Here is a 19188-nt window from a genome sequence, read left to right as displayed (position 1 = left end):
ATTCATTTTTGGAGCTATATGGCATGGAATTGGAAATACAGTTCTAACATTTGGGGAATAGAAGTGATTTAATCAGCTGACAGTTATTTTAAGAATCTGTTGAAGGTGGATGAGAGCAACAGGGAATGAGGAGAGAAGAGTGGAGGGCAGGCCTTGGTGAGCGTTCATACTTGTTGGGGAGCGAGCGCGGGTGGAATGGAGAAGCTGAGGAGGGCAGAGTGTTCCCGGGAGCAGGTGGCAGCGCCACATCCTGCAGGGGCATAGAGACTGAGAGAGGCCATTGGTGTTTTTGTGACTTTGGAGAAAATCATGGAAAACAGAGCAAAACTACAGTAGCAGAGTGAAAGGCTGAAATCGCATCTGGAACAGCAGAGGTTAAGTGAAGATTCTGGTCAGATTTTGTTAGACAGATTTGGAATCTAAATTATAAAGTAAATTCTGAAACTAGGAAACAACCCATATCCTTAGTAGTTTTTGTCAGGCTTGTTGTTAAGTTTGTCTCAATACTTGCATCAGGGTATCAAATCCTTTTGTTTTCATGAGGCAACAGTTCTCTAATGTGGAAAACTTGGGAAAATATTTTGCTTTTCAATTTTAGTGTTCATTGAACACTATTATGTAAGCTGTAAACAAATGTTAGAGAGCTTAAATATTTGTGACATTTGTGTTTTTATTGTGAGTATGAGATATTATTTTGTATTACAATGATTATTGTTAACAATTTGTCCTCATTGTGTATTTCTGCTAGAGTATTCAGTGATAGCTATTTGATTTATATCTTTTCTCCTTTTTCTCCTGGTTTTTTCCCCATCCTCATAAACAGTGACTTCATTATTACTGAATGAGAGTCTTGACTACTGTGTTTGGTTAGAGCCTCTGTGACTCAAGGTTTTCATTTTTCTCTGCATTTTGAAGTGGTGTCTTTTTATATTTTCATTTTCTCTATTTCAAAGAGCTATCGGTTTATGTTTGATATTCTGATAGAATTATCTGCTGAAAATGAAAGTGTATGCTCCTTGAATTCTGACTTCAAAATAATCATTTAAAATAGATACGAGATACTAGAGCAAGATGAAAGGTGCCAAGATGTCAGCCTTCATTTACAAAGGTTTATTATCAACCTATCAACAATCAAGACTGGATCTTGACTTGTCCCAGTGTTAAACATATGTCTTGCATTGTGATTTGAGCTATGGGTATCTCATCAGACATGCAGTTTAAATTTATAGGGTCCTATTTTTTGAATCAAGTTGTATAGTCAAATAGAAGACATTAAATTCAAAACGTTTCTTAAGATAAAGATTTGTTTATATGTTCTGTCATTTTCATGCAGTGTGTTTTAAGATGAATTGCAGTCCAGTCTTTGTGGAAGATGATCTGAATATTACTACATATCATAGAACTTTAAGGGTTCTTCAGTGGTTGTCTAGTTCAGAATCTAAACCCTCCTATGAATTATTCCTTTATGTAAATGAAAGTTTCAAGTGTCTTTTTAGTTTTTGGTTTTGCTTACGACCTGATTCCTGGCAGCACACGTGGTGCTAGAGTTCTTCCTGCCCCGTCCCCATGATGGAGGAGACGAGGCCCCCAGAGGCTGCCTTGCACCAGGGCAGCATCTGCTGCAGAACGGAAGTCTGTCAGGAAGTTTGCATTCCTAGCCCGATATTCCTCGTTTGTTTTAATAAACTATATCAACAGGTTTATGAGATAATTCATATAGTCTAAAAATTGAATATTTAAAAAAATGTTTTTTTGTCATTATCTGTATTGAGCAGGCTAACTACTGAAACTTAGAATTTTACTTCGAGACCAAGTTGCTGTAACAAAACCCCCACCAAATTTTATTAGAATTCACATGTCAGAATTTGATGGCACTAATACTGTTTACAATTTCTTCTTGATGGGATTTCCCCTTAGAGTATTGCTGGTCTACAAATGAGAGCATGTTATGCTAAACAGGTTTTTTCCCTAGGTGCAGCAGAGCTCTGTTTACAGTGTGACCTTTTAGAGTAAGGCAAGCAGGTCATGCTCAGCGCTAAAAAGGGCTGGAAAAATAGTTTCTTGCTGATGAATCTTTGGGATGCTCCATTTACTTGAAATTTTAAACAATGAGTTAAAGGACCATGTTGAAACATGAATGTTTCAAAATGACGATTAATGAGGAACTTGTCACTTGGGATTCACTTCAGGTCCTGTTTACAGTGTCAACCCAGAGTCACTGCTTGTAACACAAATGGATGATTTTTATAATGTGTACATACAAGGTTAGAGTAGGAAGATAGTAATTTAGCAACACAGTAAAAGCCTTGTGTCCTTTGCCTTTGTTCATTTCAAAGTTGACTTGTTAGCCTATCAGTAAGCTTATTTTCATTTCTTAGCATTGTACCAAGGTATTGAGGGATTCTTCTGAAAATTTATTATATATATGTGTATGTGCTGTATACACACACATATATAAACATACGTATATATATGTATGTTTTTTTTTTTGGTCTGAGAAATTCTAGGTTTAGGAGCATATTTTAATAGATTTTTATGTGCTTTCACCTAATTCATCATTATTCAAATAAGCATGTGGGTAAACTTCATTTTAGGCCAGAAATGTTGCAGTTGATAGTATGTAAAATTAACCAGGATCAGTATGTTGACGGTTAATGTGGAAGAGATTCAACAGAACCCAAGGCCACGTGTGAGACAACACAAACGTTACGTTAATGTTGAGGTCCTTTAATGGACTGGAACCTGGTGGTCTGGAGTTGACCGATAAGAAAGTAAAGGAGAGAAAGAGGCTGATATTCCTTGGCTTACGCAGAAAGCCAGTAAAGCCCCTGCACGGGGCTCACTCCGCTTACGGAGTCCTCAGGCGCCCTCTCGATGGGGTGAAGGCACAGAGCGCCTTCTCGAGAGGGTCTTAGAAGCCCGGGCAGGAAAGTGAACTCAGAGGGCCTCTGTGCTCCACAAAGAAATAGCCTGAGAGAGAGAGAGAGAAAGAAAGAGAAAGAAAGACATGGGGACCAGAGCTCTGATGGAGTAAAGGTGTTTTATTCAACATTGTGTGAGTATTTATACTGTTTTAACAAGGCAGCTATTTTCAGCAGAGATACAATCAAAACTTACATGAGGTCATCCATATGAAAGAGAGAGGGTTGTAAATAATGATTTTTACCATATGGTTCACAAGAAGGAAGAGGGTACTTATCACCATATTGAAAAACTAATGAAGGAAATGCCTGGATCCCTCAGCCCCAGAGAGGGTTGCCTCTCCTCTTAATTCCTGAATATTCAGGAATTAATGAGGAACAGAGGATTCCTGACAGATCCAAAACAGTGCACAGGAAGCCTCCTGTTAAATGCTTCCTGACAGTTAAACCCTGTCACCCTGAGTGGGGTTGAGGGTAGGAACCTTGGAATTTGGAATAACATAAACGTGGTGGGTGAGGTTGTGGCACAGTTGGGAAGCCTGAGGGCCGCAGAGTTGGGTCTGGTAAGAGGTCCACGGTCATTGGACTGTAGGGTTTAAGGTAAAGGTGCAGGACCTAAAGTGGCCTCTGTCAAATCCTTTTGAGGTGATGAGGAAGCAAAGCTCTGCGTTGCTGGAATGAGTAGCTTAGTGCTGAAGGTCCAGGGCTGTCGTGGAGCTCCTAGAGCGCTGCTGACGGTGGCAGATTAGTGGTCGGTCATCCCAGCGGTGCAGGAGCTTGGTGAGTCTGTGTCTGAGGGTGCGCTTTGATTCTGTTTGGAGGTCCTCCTTGTGTGTGCCTGGGTCTCTGTGTGCTGCAGGCATGCCTGTGGGTGCACATGGGGGCGCTTGCATTCCACAAGGTTTTGGCTTGACTTAAGCCCCATCAGGATATGTTCATGCTATGTTCTGAGTATTTCCTTTTTAATACCTTATTTCTTAGGAGTGGCATTCCTGCATTTTGACTTTGTATATGAGGCCAGCTGTGAGTGGATAGGTACAGAAGTAGAGATGGGTGTGTTTTAGCCAGCATGGATTGTAAAAAAGTACATTTACTTCAGTGAATTATGAGAAAAACAAACAAAAAAACAAAATGTGGATTTAATTTAAACATCAGATACTCCCAGAAATTAAGGGATTCTTTTGCTGCCTGACTCAAAGGTTAGCTCTCTGAGGTTTAATTAAAAGACCAAGACAAATTATTAATAAATACTTGTTTGTCACAACCACATCTTACTGTGCTTGAAGTGGTGTACTTATTAATGTAAGGGTAGTAAAAGATTTTTTAAGTTGGCATCAAAGGAGGGATTAAACCTAATTGAAAGTCTGGCCAAAGAAAAACAACCAGATTTTAAATATTCAGTTAGATGAGAACAGATGCAAAATATAGGAGCAGTTACCAGACTCCAGAAGATAACCTGCTGCTACTGCTAAGTCACTTCAGTCATGTCCGACTCTGTGCGTCTCCATAGACGGCAGCCCACCAGGCTCCTCCATCCATGGCATTTTCCAGGCAAGAACACTGGAGTGGGTTGCCATTTCCTTCTCCAGTGCACGAAAATGAAAATTGAAAGTGAAGTCACTCAGTTGTGTCTGACTCTTAGTGACTCCATGGACTGCAGCCCACCAGGCTTCTCCATCCATGGGATTTTCCAGGCAAGAGTACTGGAGTGGGGTGCCATTGCCTTCTCCAGAAGATAACCTGAGAAAGTGATAGCCTGAGAAAGTGATAAAATAAAGGTATTTGAACTTGTAAAGTAATTGATAAACAGCAGATCAAGGGTAGAGATCTTTGCAGTAGCTTCATTAAAAGACTATCACATTTGGGAAACTTACAATAAGGGGATTAAATTGCCATTAAATCAAAGAACTGCTTACACAGTAATTCTGGCCAGTAATTTAAGGGGATCTTATTTATGCAGAACAGTACATTGAAAAGACTGTCACATTGGATACTTCCAAGTTGGAAGAGATTGGAAAGTGCATTTCTCACATAAGTTATTACACCTGATGCTAAAATACCATTTCGTCAGCAGTCTTTATGAAGAAGTTATTATTAATCTTGATGCAGATAGTGTATAATTTGAGACAACTAGAAGACATTAGTAATTATTAAAGAGTCTCTTTAGATATTTTATACATATGCAAATAAATGCTATTCAGATAACTTAAAAAACTCTTGAATTGTGTTCCCTCAAGTATAAGGTAGAAGAATAATGAATGAATGAATGAATGAACAGACATACATATAAAACATTTTTTTTTCTTGGTTAGGTGGGTAACTATTTTATACTTGAGAATAGCTTTGACTTCTCAAACTTTTCTCACGTAAAATAAGTACTGTGTTTAGTATTTTTGGTCTGATTGTATTTTAAAAGAATATAGCTGCACTGGATCTTATCTGTGAAACGCTGGGTCTTTAGTTGCAGCATGTGGAATCTAGTTCCTCCACCAAGTATCAAACCCAGGACTCCAGAGTTGGGAACATGGACCACCAGGGAAGTCCCTGGTTGTACAGTTAAATTATATTGTTATTTCGTTTGCTTTTTGAACAAATAATATTTGTTCATTTGATTTGGATTCTAAACACAATATTTTATGGGATTATTTTAATTGTTCATTCAGTTCAGTTCAGTCACTCAGTCGTGTCCGACTCTTTGCGATCCCATGAATTGCAGCACGCCAGGCCTCCCTGTCCATCACCATCTCCCGGAGTCCACTCAGACTCACGTCCATCGAGTCCGTGATGCCATCCAGCCATCTCATTCTCTGTCGTCCCCTTCTCCTCCTGCCCCCAATCCCTCCCAGCATCAGAGTCTTTTCCAATGAGTCAGCTCTTCGCATGAGGTGGCCAAAGTACTGGAACTTCAGCTTTAGCATCATTCCTTCCAAAAGAAATCCCAGGGCTGATCTCCTTCAGAATGGACTGGTTGGATCTCCTTGCAGTCCAAGGGACTCTCGGGAGTCTTCTCCAACACCATAGTTCAAAAGCATCAATTCTTCGGCGCTCAGCCTTCTTCACAGTCCAACTCTCACATCCATACATGACCACAGGAAAAACCATAGCCTTGACTAGACGGACCTTAGTCGGCAAAGTAATGTCTGTGCTTTTGAACATACTATCTAGGTTGGTCATAACTTTTCTTCCAAGGAGAAAGCATCTTTTAATTTCATGGCTGCAGTCACCATCTGCAGTGATTTTGGAACCCCAAAAAATAAAGTCTGACACTGTTTCCACTGTTTCCCCATCTATTTCCCATGAAGTGATGGGACCGGATGCCATGATCTTCGTTTTCTGAATGTTGAGCTTTAAGCCAACTTTTTCACTCTCCTCTTTCACCTTCATCAAGAGGCTTTTAGTTCCTCTTCACTTTCTGCCATAAGGGTGGTGTCATCTGCATATCTGAGGTTATTGACATTTCTTCTGGCAATCTTGATTCCAGCTTGTGTTTCTTCCAGACCAGCGTTTCTCATGATGTACTCTGCATATAAGTTAAATAAGCAGGGTGACAATATACAGCCGTGACGCACTCCTTTTCCTATTTGGAACCAGTCTGTTGTTCCATGTCCAGTTCTAACTGTTGCTTCCTGACCTACATACAGATTCCTCAAGAGGCAGGTTCGGTAGTCTGGTATTCCCATCTCTTTCAGAATTTTCCACAGTTGATTGTGATCCACACAGTCAAAGGCTTTGGCATAGTCAATAAAGCAGAAACAGATGTTTTTCTGGAACTCTCTTGCTTTTCCATGATCCAGCGGATGTTGGCAATTTGATCTCTGGTTCCTCTGCCTTTTCTAAAACCAGCTTGAGCATCAGGGAGTTCATGGTTCACGTATAGTGTGGTCTAATTTATAATAACATTAGACATTTGACTCAGACAGTGGAAATCTCTTTCATACATGTGAAACATTTGGTCAACATAAGTTTAATGATCTCTTTAAAGACTAAGTAATTCTCAGAAGCTAGACGTTGGTAATAGTCTGGGTAACGAGTTCATCTGGGTTCATCATTTATTGTATTTTATTCCTGTTTACTGCAGAGTATTATTCCATTATGTGAATATCTTGAAATGGGGAAAAATTCAAACAGGCAGTTTACAGAGTTGTATACGTATTAATGGCCTATAAGTATGTGAAAAAGATCCTCAGTATCATATGTCATCCAAGGAAATGGAAATTAAAGTCAAACTGGGATATAACTACATACCCTCTAGAATGGCTAAAATTAAAAAAACCATTCACAACAAGTTCTGGTGACCAAATTGTATTTTCATGCTTTTCTGCTGGGGTTGTAGAATGGTGCCACTACTTTGCAAAGTAACTTGGCAGTTTCTTATAAAATTAAGCATATATTTACCGTAAGATGCTGCAGTCTCAGAGATGTTTACCCCAAAGAAAGCAAACCATATCTATACATAGTCTTGTTCATTAATATTCATAGCAGTTTTATACATAGTATCTCCAAACTAGAAACAACCCCAGTGCCCACCAGTAAGTGAATGGATTAATGCATTCTAGTATAGATTTGATTTTGTTCTTGTACGTAAGGTTTGTCCTTGGCTAACTTAGAAATGTGTAAAATTTTTAGAAATGTGGTACTGAAAGATTCTTGAAAAAAAAATTGCTAGATCTTTGTTAAGCTAAAGACTGTAGTAGAATTCTGTTTCATTTCATTCCTAAAATATTAAAAAACAGTGGCTCTCTGCATTGTGTTTGTGACCTAGAATAAGCTGGAAAACCTGAAATTGTGGCCCAGCCATGTTCTATCTGAAAATAGTTCCCTCTCCGGGGTTAGAACTGAATTGTCTAGAAAATGAGATGGACTTCCGTACTTCTGTATCCCCTGGCGTAGATTGGCTTAAACAATGCAGTAGTTTGTCTTGTTCCTCTCAGATTCTTTCAGTCTTAGTTTTGTTACATGTTTTCTTATTTTACACATTTTGTAACTAGTCAAAATGATTTGGGGAATGGATGTGTCAGATTGTTTTAAACCAAAAACTTTCCTGCAGTTGTAATTTAACTATGTCATTCAATTTTCAGCCTTATTGAATTTTTATTAGTGTTGTCTGTCTGTGTTGCAGTCATATCTTTTTTGGGTTTATGGTTTATTTATAAATGAAATTAAGCTGTATTATATGAATTCATTAGAGATGATGAATTACGAGTTTTGTTAGGATTACTGACTCAGATAGTAGAAAATTGTAACATCAGAAATCAGAATTCCTGAATCTTTTACATATGGTTTGTATATTATAATGCTGCTTTTTCTTAAAATAAGAGTACTGTAAATTGGAGGCTTGTTCTTATAAATGAAACTTTGCACATTAATTGCAAATTTCAAGCTGTTTCAATTAATTTAAATTTGTATAGAAAACTCAGCAATTGTTTCCTAAGGGGACTCTAGGATTCCTGTGGCTACATCTAGACTGTAGAGAAGCTAAACTAGAAACTGACTTTACAAAAAAGCCACTTATTAACTATGTGGCTTAATTTTAGACAACTGGAGTTGATTTTTTTTGAATCAAAGATTATTTATACTCTGGCTTTCTTAAAAAATTTTACACACAACAGATGTGTTAAACCTGTCATTATCTTATTGCTGAAATATAATCAGTTACTCTCTGGTAACTGAATATGAATCAGTACCAATACGTTAAGTTGTTTACTTTCCCTCTCTACCTTGCTTCATTGTTGCTAAAATTAAATCTAGGAGGATAAAATTAACAAATAGAAATTGGTGTGAAATTGCTCTTGAAATCCTGGACAGTGTATTTCAAGGTATATTAATCAAATCCCCATGTAAAGGTATTTTGAAGAATGAAAGAATGACATCACTGTTGATTTTTGCCTGAAACCTTGATTCTCGTTACTTCTGCTCGAGGTCCATGTCTGGGCTTTCTTGGCTCTGGCGGCATACCCGCACAACTGTGGGGGCACATGCATGTTTCGGGTGGGGGTGGCCTGATGCCGTAGCTGTTTCTTTGGCACGTGTGGAGGGTGGGCGTGAGCTGGGCAGCACAGCCGCTCGCATGCTTCTTCAGGCTTCCCTGGAGCATCCAGGAGCTGTGAATGTATATTATTATAAATAGTTTTTAAAGAAATGGTTTTATTTTTAATTTTGAAAATTACTTATTTTTGGCCCTGCTGGGTCTTGGTTGCTACTTGGGCTTTTCTCTAGTTGTGGCAAGTGGGGGCAACTTTGTGGTTTCTGTGTGAGGGCTTCTCACTGCAGTAACCCCCATTGTTGCAGAGCACAGACTCTAGGCCACTAGTGGTTTGGTGGTTGTGGCCCGTAGACTCAGCATTGGCGCTCTGAGGTTCTCGAGCACTGGCTTAATCGTTGCGGAGCACGGGCTTAGCTGCTCTGCGGCGTGTTGATCCTCCGGGATCAGGGATCGAAACCGTGTCTCCTGCGTTGGCAGGTGGATTCCTTACCGTTGAGCTACCAACGAAGCCCTAGAGATGACTTTAGACTCACATAAAAGTTGAAGAATAGTTCAGAGAGTTTCTTTTCTACTCCTCGCTTAACTTTCCCCAAAGATAACACCTGACCTAACCACAACACTACCTTGTTATTAACTAAACTCCAGACCTTTTTTCGGATTTCACTGCTTTGTACGTGTACTGTGTGTGTGTTTTCTGTGAAGTTTTACCACATGCATTGAGACTTGTAACCACCACACTCGAGATACAGAACTTTTCCATCACCATGCTCTTCTTCATAGTAATGCCTTCTCTCCACCCCTGGCAGCCACTAATCTGTTCTCCATCACTACAGTTTTGTCATATTGGGAATGTTATATAAATGGAGCCATACCATTATAGGCTCTATTGTGTCTCCCAAAAATTCATGTGTTGAGATCCTAGCACTCAGTACCTTGGGGTGTGACTGTATTTGGGGACGAAGTCAAAGTGAAGTTGCTCAATTGTGTCTGACTCTTTGTGACCCCAGGGACTGTAGCCCACCAGGCTTCTCTGTCCATGGGATTCTCCAGGCAAGATACTGGAGTGGATTGCCATTCCCTTCTCTGGAGGATCTTCCCGACCCAGGGATTGAACCTGGGGCTCCTGCATTGCAAGCAGATTCTTAACTGTTTGAGCTACAAGGCTGTTAAAAGAGTTGATTGAATTACAATGAAAAACTGTTTGGGTGGGCCCTAATCCAGTCTGACTGGTGTCCTTATAGGCAGAGGAAATTAGGGCACACAGAGACACCCCAGCGGTGTATCCACAGAGAAAAAACCCTGTGAAGACAGAGAGGGAGGGTGGCCAGGAAAGGCCTCGGAAGAGTACCTTGATCTTGAACCTTTAGTCTCCAGAACTGCATGGAAACTGTTTCCTGTTGTTTAAATAACTCAGTCTGTGGTGTTTTGTTATGGCAGCGCTGGCAAACTAATGCATGCATAGTCTGTAACCTTTAAAGATTTAAAAAAATTCAGTCTAATTCTGCATCCACCAGTTCTTTCCTTTAATTGCTGAATGGAATTCCATTGTGTGGATGTCCCGCAGCTTGTTTATCCATTCTTTCGTTCAAGGACATTTGAGGTGTTCCTATGTTTTGGCCTTTCTGAATAGAGCTGCTGTGAATACTCATGTACAGGTTTTTGTGCAAATATACGTGTTTATTTCCCTAGGGTAAACTTGTAGGAGTAAGGTTCTTGGGTCATGTAGTAAGTATATTGTTTAGTGTTATATAAGAAACTGCCTAGCAGGTTTCCAGAGTGGCTGAACCATTTGCGATTGTGCTGGTGATGTGCAACAGTATAGCCGCTCTGCATTCTTAGCAGCATTTGGTATTGGCAGTATTCTTCTCATTCCCATTCTGCTGGGTGTGTGCTGGTATCTCATCATGGCTTTAATCTGCCTATCCCTAATGGCTGATGACATTCAGCATCTTTTTAGTTGCTTGCATCCCTCTGTCCTCTTTGATGAAGTGTGTGTGTGTGTGTTAGTCTCTCAGTCGTGTCTGACTCTTTGTGACTCCATGGACTGTAGCCCGCCAGGCTCCTTTGTCCATGGAATTCTCCAGGCAAGAATCCTGGAGTGGGTTGCCATTTCCTTCACTTTGATGAAGTAGTTGTTTCTGATTTTAGTTCAGATGTAGAGCATTGCAGTCCTGGAGTCAGGGCCAGGAAGTTGACCTTGAGGATGGGTATGGGGTCAGTTGGCATCAGGGGGTGTGGGGTGCTCTGGAGGTGGAGAGTTGTTAGTCCAGCCTCGGTGAAGTAATCCTCTGAACTGAGTTCTGCACCTGGGGTCTGTCCTTGGAGCTGTGCTGTGTGTCGTGGCAGGACAAGGCAGTGCTTGAAGGAGAAATCCATCTCATTGGAGACTCTTAAAGTCTATTGTTCATGAAGGGTTCTGTCCCTTTCCCCATTTGCTCATGTGTTCTGTGGGTTAGTTGGTAAGTGGCTGAGAAACACTGGAGTCCTAAAGACACTGGATTGAAGTCTGAATCTGTAAATGCTGCTGCTGCTAAGTCGCTTCAGTCGTGTCTGACTGCGATCCCGTAGACAGCAGCCCACCCGGCTCCCCCGTCCCTGGGATTCTCCAGGCAAGAACACTGGAGTGGGTTGCCATTTCCTTCTCCAGTGCATGAAAGTGAAAAGTGAAAGTGAAGTTGCTCAGTTGTGTCCGACTCTTCACGACCACATGGACTGCAGCCCACCATGCTCCTCCATCCATGGGATTTTCCAGGCAAGAGTACTGGAGTGGGGTGCCATTGCCTTCTCCGGAATCTGTAAATGAGTAGTAGGAAAAAGAAAGCAATTTTATGTGAACTGTCAGCTTCTAACGTGAGTTTCTGGTATCTTGAAAACCTCGTATTGAGAGAAACAAGTTAGACTAAAGGTGTAATACATGTAATTATATCCCATAATGTAGGTTTTGAGGATTATTTGCGTAATAAGTAATTTTAAAACGTATCCTCTATTAACTTCAGGCATTTTCTTCAAATAAGCATATCCTAGCTTTAATGAGACTGGTTGCAGGACCAAAACAGAAAAGCTTTTGCATGTTTTGAAGATAAACTGTTTCAAATCAGACTGCTTTCTCACCAAGTATTCACACTGTTGTGGATCTTGTGGATGGAAGTGTTAGGGCCAGCTTTCAGAGTGGATGCTCCTGGGTGCGCACATGCCTCACCACATGCAAACACTTGCACACGTAGACGTGGACACACGTGGCTCCCCTCCTTCGGCCCCTTCCCCTCCCTGTCCTCTGGGTTGGGTGCTTCTCCTCCTTGCCTCAGCCCCCTTGTCTAACGTGTCCACGTGGAAACCGGGCAGTGACTGTGCTCAGGTCTTTGTGACCTGCGGCGCCATGGCTGGGCCCAGAGCAGTGTCCGTGGGGCCCGACCATCCTTCTCTATGTGATGCGGCGCCTGTGAGCACTCACGGTGAACTGCTCTGCCAGTTTCAGTCGTGAGTGACTCGACTGGTGACATTCTGGAAAAGACAGCTTTGGCTGCTTCGACAGCTTCGGCTGGTATTTGATCCCCAGGCACCTCGTGACATTTCCATGTAAAAGCTGCTGAGTGTCGGCTGCCCCTGTGGCCCAGCATGGCTGTGATGAGTGCGTGTGCTCCTCTCAGCTCTCCTTCTGAGCATAGCGTGGGCACGTTCTCCTAAGTCAGCATTTTAAAATATATGCACGTGTCTGCAGGTTTTTATTTCTGTGTCTATTTTGGACCTGAAATAGAGAATTGAATGAGCAGTTGTGTCTGTAATGCAGCAAGACTGCAGTGTCTTTGTAGACATGGTTTACCGTAGCACCTGGTTTCACTGTAGGAAGTGTGAGATACTAAAGTGTTATTTTCTCCCTTAGTACGGATGTGGTCTATTCCAAGTACTATGTTATCGCCAACTTAGCCTTTGTAAAGTAAGGAAGATGAATGGGATCCTGGCGTTGGGGATTTCTTTTTTGTGTAATCATCTACTCTTGGAGTAAGTGAGCTTGGAAATATGAAAAATGAGGAAAGCTTATTACATTATGGGCAACAGATTATGCAGTTGCTTTCAAGAATGAAATTGGCTTACATTCTAGAAAACTGCAGCTTTTCCTAAGTTTTTCTACCATTAAGCACCTGTTGAATCAGGAGTTGGCACACTATGGGGCTACATAGAGCAAATATTATTTTTGTAAATAAAGTTTTACTGGGATAGAACCTTCAGGTGGCAGAGTTTGAATACTGAGATCATGTGGGCTTCAAAGACTAAAATATTTGCCATCAGACTGCAGACCCCCAGTGCTACATGGTAGCACAAAAAATGTTTATAAATCTTTGTTTTATTTTAAGTTGTGTTGAAAGACTGGGACTCTTTTCTAGTTAAAAAGTTAAGCTATCATTTTACACTGAAGAGAACAGGGCACTTAATGTTGGCAACTTTGGGGATCCTTTCTTTACCTCAACTAGTGATTATGTATATAACCTTAAATAGAAACAGCCAGAAGTTTTTAATCATTGAATAACTGTGACAGACCAGTGTCTTTTAAGAAGCTAACAATTAAATTATATAAGACATTCAAAGCAGGTGGTTGGAACCATTTATTTCACATTTTATTTTGTTTGCAGTTTATAGCAAATTACTTTATGTTTTATGATATGGAAATAAAAGTTTAATTTTTTCCCTAATGCCTCAGTGAGCTTGTTTTGTGGCATGTCTAGAGAGACTTGGGTTTGAATCCTGCTTTTTCCCCTTAATAGTTATGCGGGCAGGTAACCTCACTTCTCTGTGCCGTGCTTAGTCGCTCAGTCGAGTCCAACTCTTTGTGACCCCGTGGACTGTAGCCCACCAGGCTCCTCTGTCCATGGGGATTCTCCAGGCAAGAATACTGGAGTGGGTTGCCATGCCCTCCTCCAGGGGATCTTCCTGAGCCAGAGACAGAACCCGGTCTCCTGCATTGCAGACAGATTCTTTACCAGCTGAGCCCCCAGGGAAGCCCATGGTAAAATGGGGATGTCAGACTTGCCTTGTAAGGTTGTAGGCTTAATACGTGTGAAGGATGTAATGTAAAGCATGTCGTGCAGTGCCTTCATATTGTAAATGCTCACTGTACGTTGTCATCTGTGTGGTTGGCTTTTATTGCATGTCACTGAAATATCTCCAGTCACAAGGGGGCAGCCTCTATCATTGAAAGCAGTGTGCTTGAATGAAGGTAAAAGAAGTTTGTAAGAATTTGCCCTGAACCCTTAGCTTTTTCTATAACAGCAGTAACTGTCAAGTTATGCTGTTCCTATGAGTATCAGAGTTGAAAACCAAGCAAATACCTGCATTTCTGGAGTAACATGAAGGTTGTCCATCAATACAGTACAATGGAATTTAATTTATTAACAGATTAATTGAGGCAAATGCTTCTTTTAAACTCTTGATATAATTTCTCTGTTGCCTGCTTTCTGCCATTTAAATATTTTTCTCCACAGCTCGAGCTTCTGAGAGTGTGGTGTGCCCTTTAATATGTCAGGTTCCTGGGTTTCTGCTCTGATTTACTGAGTTGAGCTCTCTTGGAACAAGCCCATGGTCGTGATTCTCATGCACACTGAAGTCTGCAAACCAGACCAGGGGACAGAGTGATTTAAGATGCAAATGACTGCATTCTCTTTTCCAGTGTTTTTGGTGTGAGGCCCCACTGGGAGGAGTATGGGTTTCTGTCCGGCCCCAGGATTTGCTGAGGTTCACACAGAGCTCTTGGGAGGAAGGCCGTTCAGGAGACTGTGGGCTCTACTTGTCCTTCGTCCTCCTTGCTGTCCTGGCTGGGTCACCTTTCTGTCCCTTTGGTTACTGCTTCGCTTTGACCGCCAGCTAAGCCTCACTTACACGAGCTAACCCTTTTAGGGCAGCCTGATAATTCCTAGGGAACGTCAGAGACTGAGGGTAAAACAGATGCTTAAATGAAGAGACAAACGTCGTGAAGCGTGGACTTCTGTCCGCTTCTGAAGACCCATTGGATCCTGGGCTCCCTCTCTCCAGCAGTTGCGATGACGTGCGTGTGCGGCTGGCTCTGCTTCCAGGCCCCCCAGTGTGCACCGCCTCCTCTGAGGCCACATAGAGGCTGCCTGCTCGTGTGGCCTCTCTTAAGACAGTGCCTACTACTGGTGTACTTTAAAATGCTAGATTCCATAGATCTTCCCAATTTAGCCTCATGAGTGTCACCAAATTCAGTATCTCTTTGTTGGTCGTGGGTGGTTACTACTTAAACAATCTTCATGAATTTGCTACTCCTTTACTTTTCTGGGTCCTTCCCTGCTGGCTCAGATGGTAAAGTGTCTGCCTACAGTGTGGGAGACCTGGGTTCGATTCCTGGGCTGGGAAGATCCCCTGGAGAAGGAAATGGCAACCCACTCCAGTACTCTTGCCTGGAAAATCCCATGGACGGAGGAGCGTGGTAGGCTACAGTCCATGGGGTCTAAAAAGAGTCGGACACGACTGAGCGAGTTCACTTTCACTTTCTTTTTCACTTTTTACTTTTCTGGAGCCTTCCATTAACTTAACTGCTGTAAAATGAGTTTTCCTTTTCCTTCCCTTCATGAAGCCCTCCATATAGAGAAGCATCACAATACAACAGTACTTTGTCTCATGTTAATTTGTTGTGCGATGGTCTTCAGAATTGAGCATAGTAGAGGAAGGGTGAGGTGGTTCTTCTGCCATGGGACTCCCATCCCCATGATTGCAGATATTTGAGTTATTCATTGATGAGTGCTGTAGGATTCCCCTGGTGGGGAAGGTTATTTGCATGCTCGGAGGGGCCCTTTCCATGTCCCCTGACTCTGGAGAGGCCCGCGTCTAAACTGTTCTATCCTTTTTTCTTTTTTTTTCTGCTGCACTGGGCATGGCTCGAGGATCTTTCTTCCCTTACCAGGGATTGAACCCTGACCCTCTCCAGTGAGAGCACTGAGTCCTAATTACTGGACTACCAGGGAATTTCTTATATTATATCCTGTTTTAAAGTCTCTAACAAAAACAGTTTCACAGCCTGTTGTGATAATCTGTTCCAATATTTAATCAGCGTTACAGATTATAGTACAGTTCTTCGGTACCACCGTCAGGCTGTTGCTTTGAAACACATGAAGTTTCTTTTAGTTTATTAATACTGACTGAGTAAACTCATGGTCCATTATGACTTTGAGATCTTTCACTGCTCCCATGTTTGTGTGACTAGACATTACACTTTTGGGGTATTTAGTCTTTTAATCCATCAGTGGGCTTTATTATATTTCATGAGTATGGTGACTGATCATTTTTACCTTAGAATTCTCTGGAGCTGCTGATTGATTCTTCTTGTCAGCAGTTGGTAAATTACATTCAGATTCTAACAAAATTATGCCATCCTCTTTTCATTAATAAAATTGGGTCTAATTTTCACTTGTAAGTCTTAAGTACTTCTTCATGTCCTCCTCTTGTTCTGTTCCCATCTTCTCTTTCCATGTTTTATCTCTCCCTGCATTTGCCCTGTGTTTTCTTGTGTGTTAGAGTGAAGGGGCAAATATTTGATTTCAGAGCTTTTGCTGAGTTTGCCAACAGTGGTATTGACTAGGTTGTAATTTTTAAGAGCTGTAGGGACAGCTTTATTTTGGATGAAGAGGATTTGAATGAATAAAGCTGTGGAAAAACCACATCATATCTTATAAATCCTGTAAGGCCCCTAAGTCTCTTGCAGAGCATAATGCTATTTGTCAGTTGTCACCTTTGTGAGCTGCAGATGTCGTCAGTCATGAGAGAGAAAAATTTCTACTTAAATGTGTGATCATTTGTCTTCAGAAACTGTGATTTTCAACTTTCTTAGAGTCACAAAACCTATAAGCAGTAATGAGTTGGATTCCCATCAATAGGACTGATTGCTGGGCAGTGTTCAGGGGCAAAATAGAGACTGACTTGCCTTAGATTGGATGCTGTTTCCCCAGCCCGTAGGGCCTGTGACTTGTGCCCTGGGCTTGAGTGTTGATGGGCAGAGGACCTGTGATGGAATATATTTCATGTAAAGTTTTAACCCTTTTTTGTTGTCGTGATAAACAGATTTGTCTTACTGTTGAGCAAGAATCTGCGTGGAAGAATGAAAATAGGACTCTCTTTCTTTTTTGTAGATTCTTTTATTTAAGTAAGTTGTGTGAGCTCTGGGAGTCTTGTTGGTGTGTACATATTTAACAGAAATTGTGTGCCCTGGTTTTGAAACTGGAAGAAAGTGGAAGAAACTAGAAGAAGCCGCTTCAGGCGTCTCTATTTCTTGTGTTTTGTTTTTATAGAAAATAGTTATGTAAACTAGGCCTTTTATTTTGGGTCTTTAGGAGTGAGGTTTTGGGATGCTGTTATTTTATTCACTCTTTGTCTTCTTCGGTTAGCCTGTTTTCATCTGGTTGATTCCTGTGTGTTCTTGTTCAGGCTTCCCTGAGCAGAGGTGGAGTAACAGAGATGCACAGGTTTTTGGAGGGAAGGGTGGAAACCTGGAATTCATTTTCAGTGTAGACTTTTGAGATAAAGTGATTGAAAGAGAGATGATTTGTACATTAGCAACTAACAAAGATCCTTGGGAAGGATTTTTAAATACAATTGACCTTTGAACTACATGGGATTAAACTTTGTAAGTCCATTTATATGGGGATATTTTTTTCAGTAAATATGGACTATAGTAGTGTGTGATCAGTGGCTGATCAAATCCTTGTATGTGGAGCCCCTGATTTGGAGGGCTGACTAAAAAGTTGCAAGCGGATTTTTGAGTAGGGGTAGGTGGTTGGTGCTCCCATGTTGTTCAGGGGTCAACTCTAAACTCTTCTCCAATTCCATTCCCTATTTAAATGGTATCATTACTTAAAGAATTTAAATGTTTTCCTAACAGCATTTTAAAATTGGTTTAAGGAAGTCTCTTTTTTCAGTTTTGAAATATTTAAAAAAAATAACTAGCAGATTTTTAATTTATTCATTTAAGCAAAAGACTACATTTAAAATATTTCAAAAGTAGTCTTTTGCTTAAATGAATAAATTAAAAATCTGCTAGTTATTTTTTTCCCATGATTTGCTCTTTAAGGTTTTTTCCAAAACCCTAAAGAACTTTCTTCTTGGTAGTGTATCAGTGACCAAAGTCTTTTCTTGTAGAAACGTTCAGTTTTTCAAGCTTTGTTGCTTTGACATGGAAAGTCCGTCCAGGAAGGATTTTTGTTGGGGCTGGGTTCACAGACTGTGTAGAGGAAAATGAAGAGAAGGAAAATCGTTGTGGAAATTGACGTGGGCGGTCTGTTCCTGGCTCTTCCAACTCCAGTACAGAGGTGCTGGCCGCTGGAATCACCTCCCCTACCTGGCCTGCAGCTGTGGCTCTTCTTGAGCTTAATGGATATGAGCATGTTTTAAAATTATTTCAGAAACCATACTAATTCTGGCTGAATATTGGTGCCTCAAAGTCATATTGCTTCAAGCATGAAGGAAATAGATTTAAATGTTCCTTCAGAGGTTTAGTTTAAAATGAGTGGGTTCTGAAACTTGGAAGATTTTATGAAGTCTGTCTGATAGTGTTTGTTTACAGGAGCAGAAATCTATACTGTCTCTGGGAGTTGGGGTGGTGGTCCCTCCCTCTCCAGGTTGATTCTTTCAAGTTAATGAACCTTGCGTCTTGCTTTTGAACTTTCTAAGGAAATGCTACATCTTAGGATAGAAGTCAGTCACTGTTGGTTTTTAAAAGAGAGTTCCGTGGCCATATCTTGGACCTATTATGTTGTTTAGATCAGACGCTTCATTGTTTTTTTTTTTTAATTTTAATTATGGTCACTTTGACTTTGAATTTGAGTTGAAGGCTTTTTGTCTTTTGAGTGGAGTTGACAGTGCTCTATGGAAAAGACTTGTGTGTTTATTTTAACTTTTTCTTTTCAGTTCAGTTCAGTTCAGTCCTCTCAGCCGTGTCCGACTCTTTGCGACCCCATGAATCGCGGCATGCCAGGCATCCTTGTCCATCACTATCTCCTGGAGTTCACTGACTCATGTCCATCGAGTCGGTGATGCCATCCAGCCATCTCATGCTCTGTCGTCCCCTTCTCCTCCTGCCCCCAATTCCTCCCAGCATCAGCGTCTTTGCCAATGAGTCAACTCTTGGCATGAGGTGGCCAAAGTATTGGAGTTTCAGCTTTAGCATCATTCCTTCCAAGGAACACCCAGGATGGATCTCCTTTAGAATGGACTGGTTGGATCTCCTTCAGTCCAAAGGACTCTCAAGAGTCTTCTCCAACACCACAGTTCAAAACCATCAAT

The 19188-nt window shown here is 41.2% G+C and overlaps 1 protein-coding gene across 2 annotated transcripts in view; it reads left to right on the top strand.

Moving 5' to 3' along the window:
- PRIM2 (DNA primase subunit 2) overlaps positions 1-19188 on the top strand; it is a 303693-nt gene that overhangs the window by 95866 nt on the left and 188639 nt on the right. The gene's annotated exons all lie outside the window — the stretch shown is intronic.

This window comes from Ovis aries, chromosome 20 (assembly GCF_016772045.2).
Source record: "Ovis aries strain OAR_USU_Benz2616 breed Rambouillet chromosome 20, ARS-UI_Ramb_v3.0, whole genome shotgun sequence".
NCBI lineage: Eukaryota > Metazoa > Chordata > Mammalia > Artiodactyla > Bovidae > Ovis > Ovis aries.
This window is presented reverse-complemented; position numbering and strand designations above follow the sequence as displayed.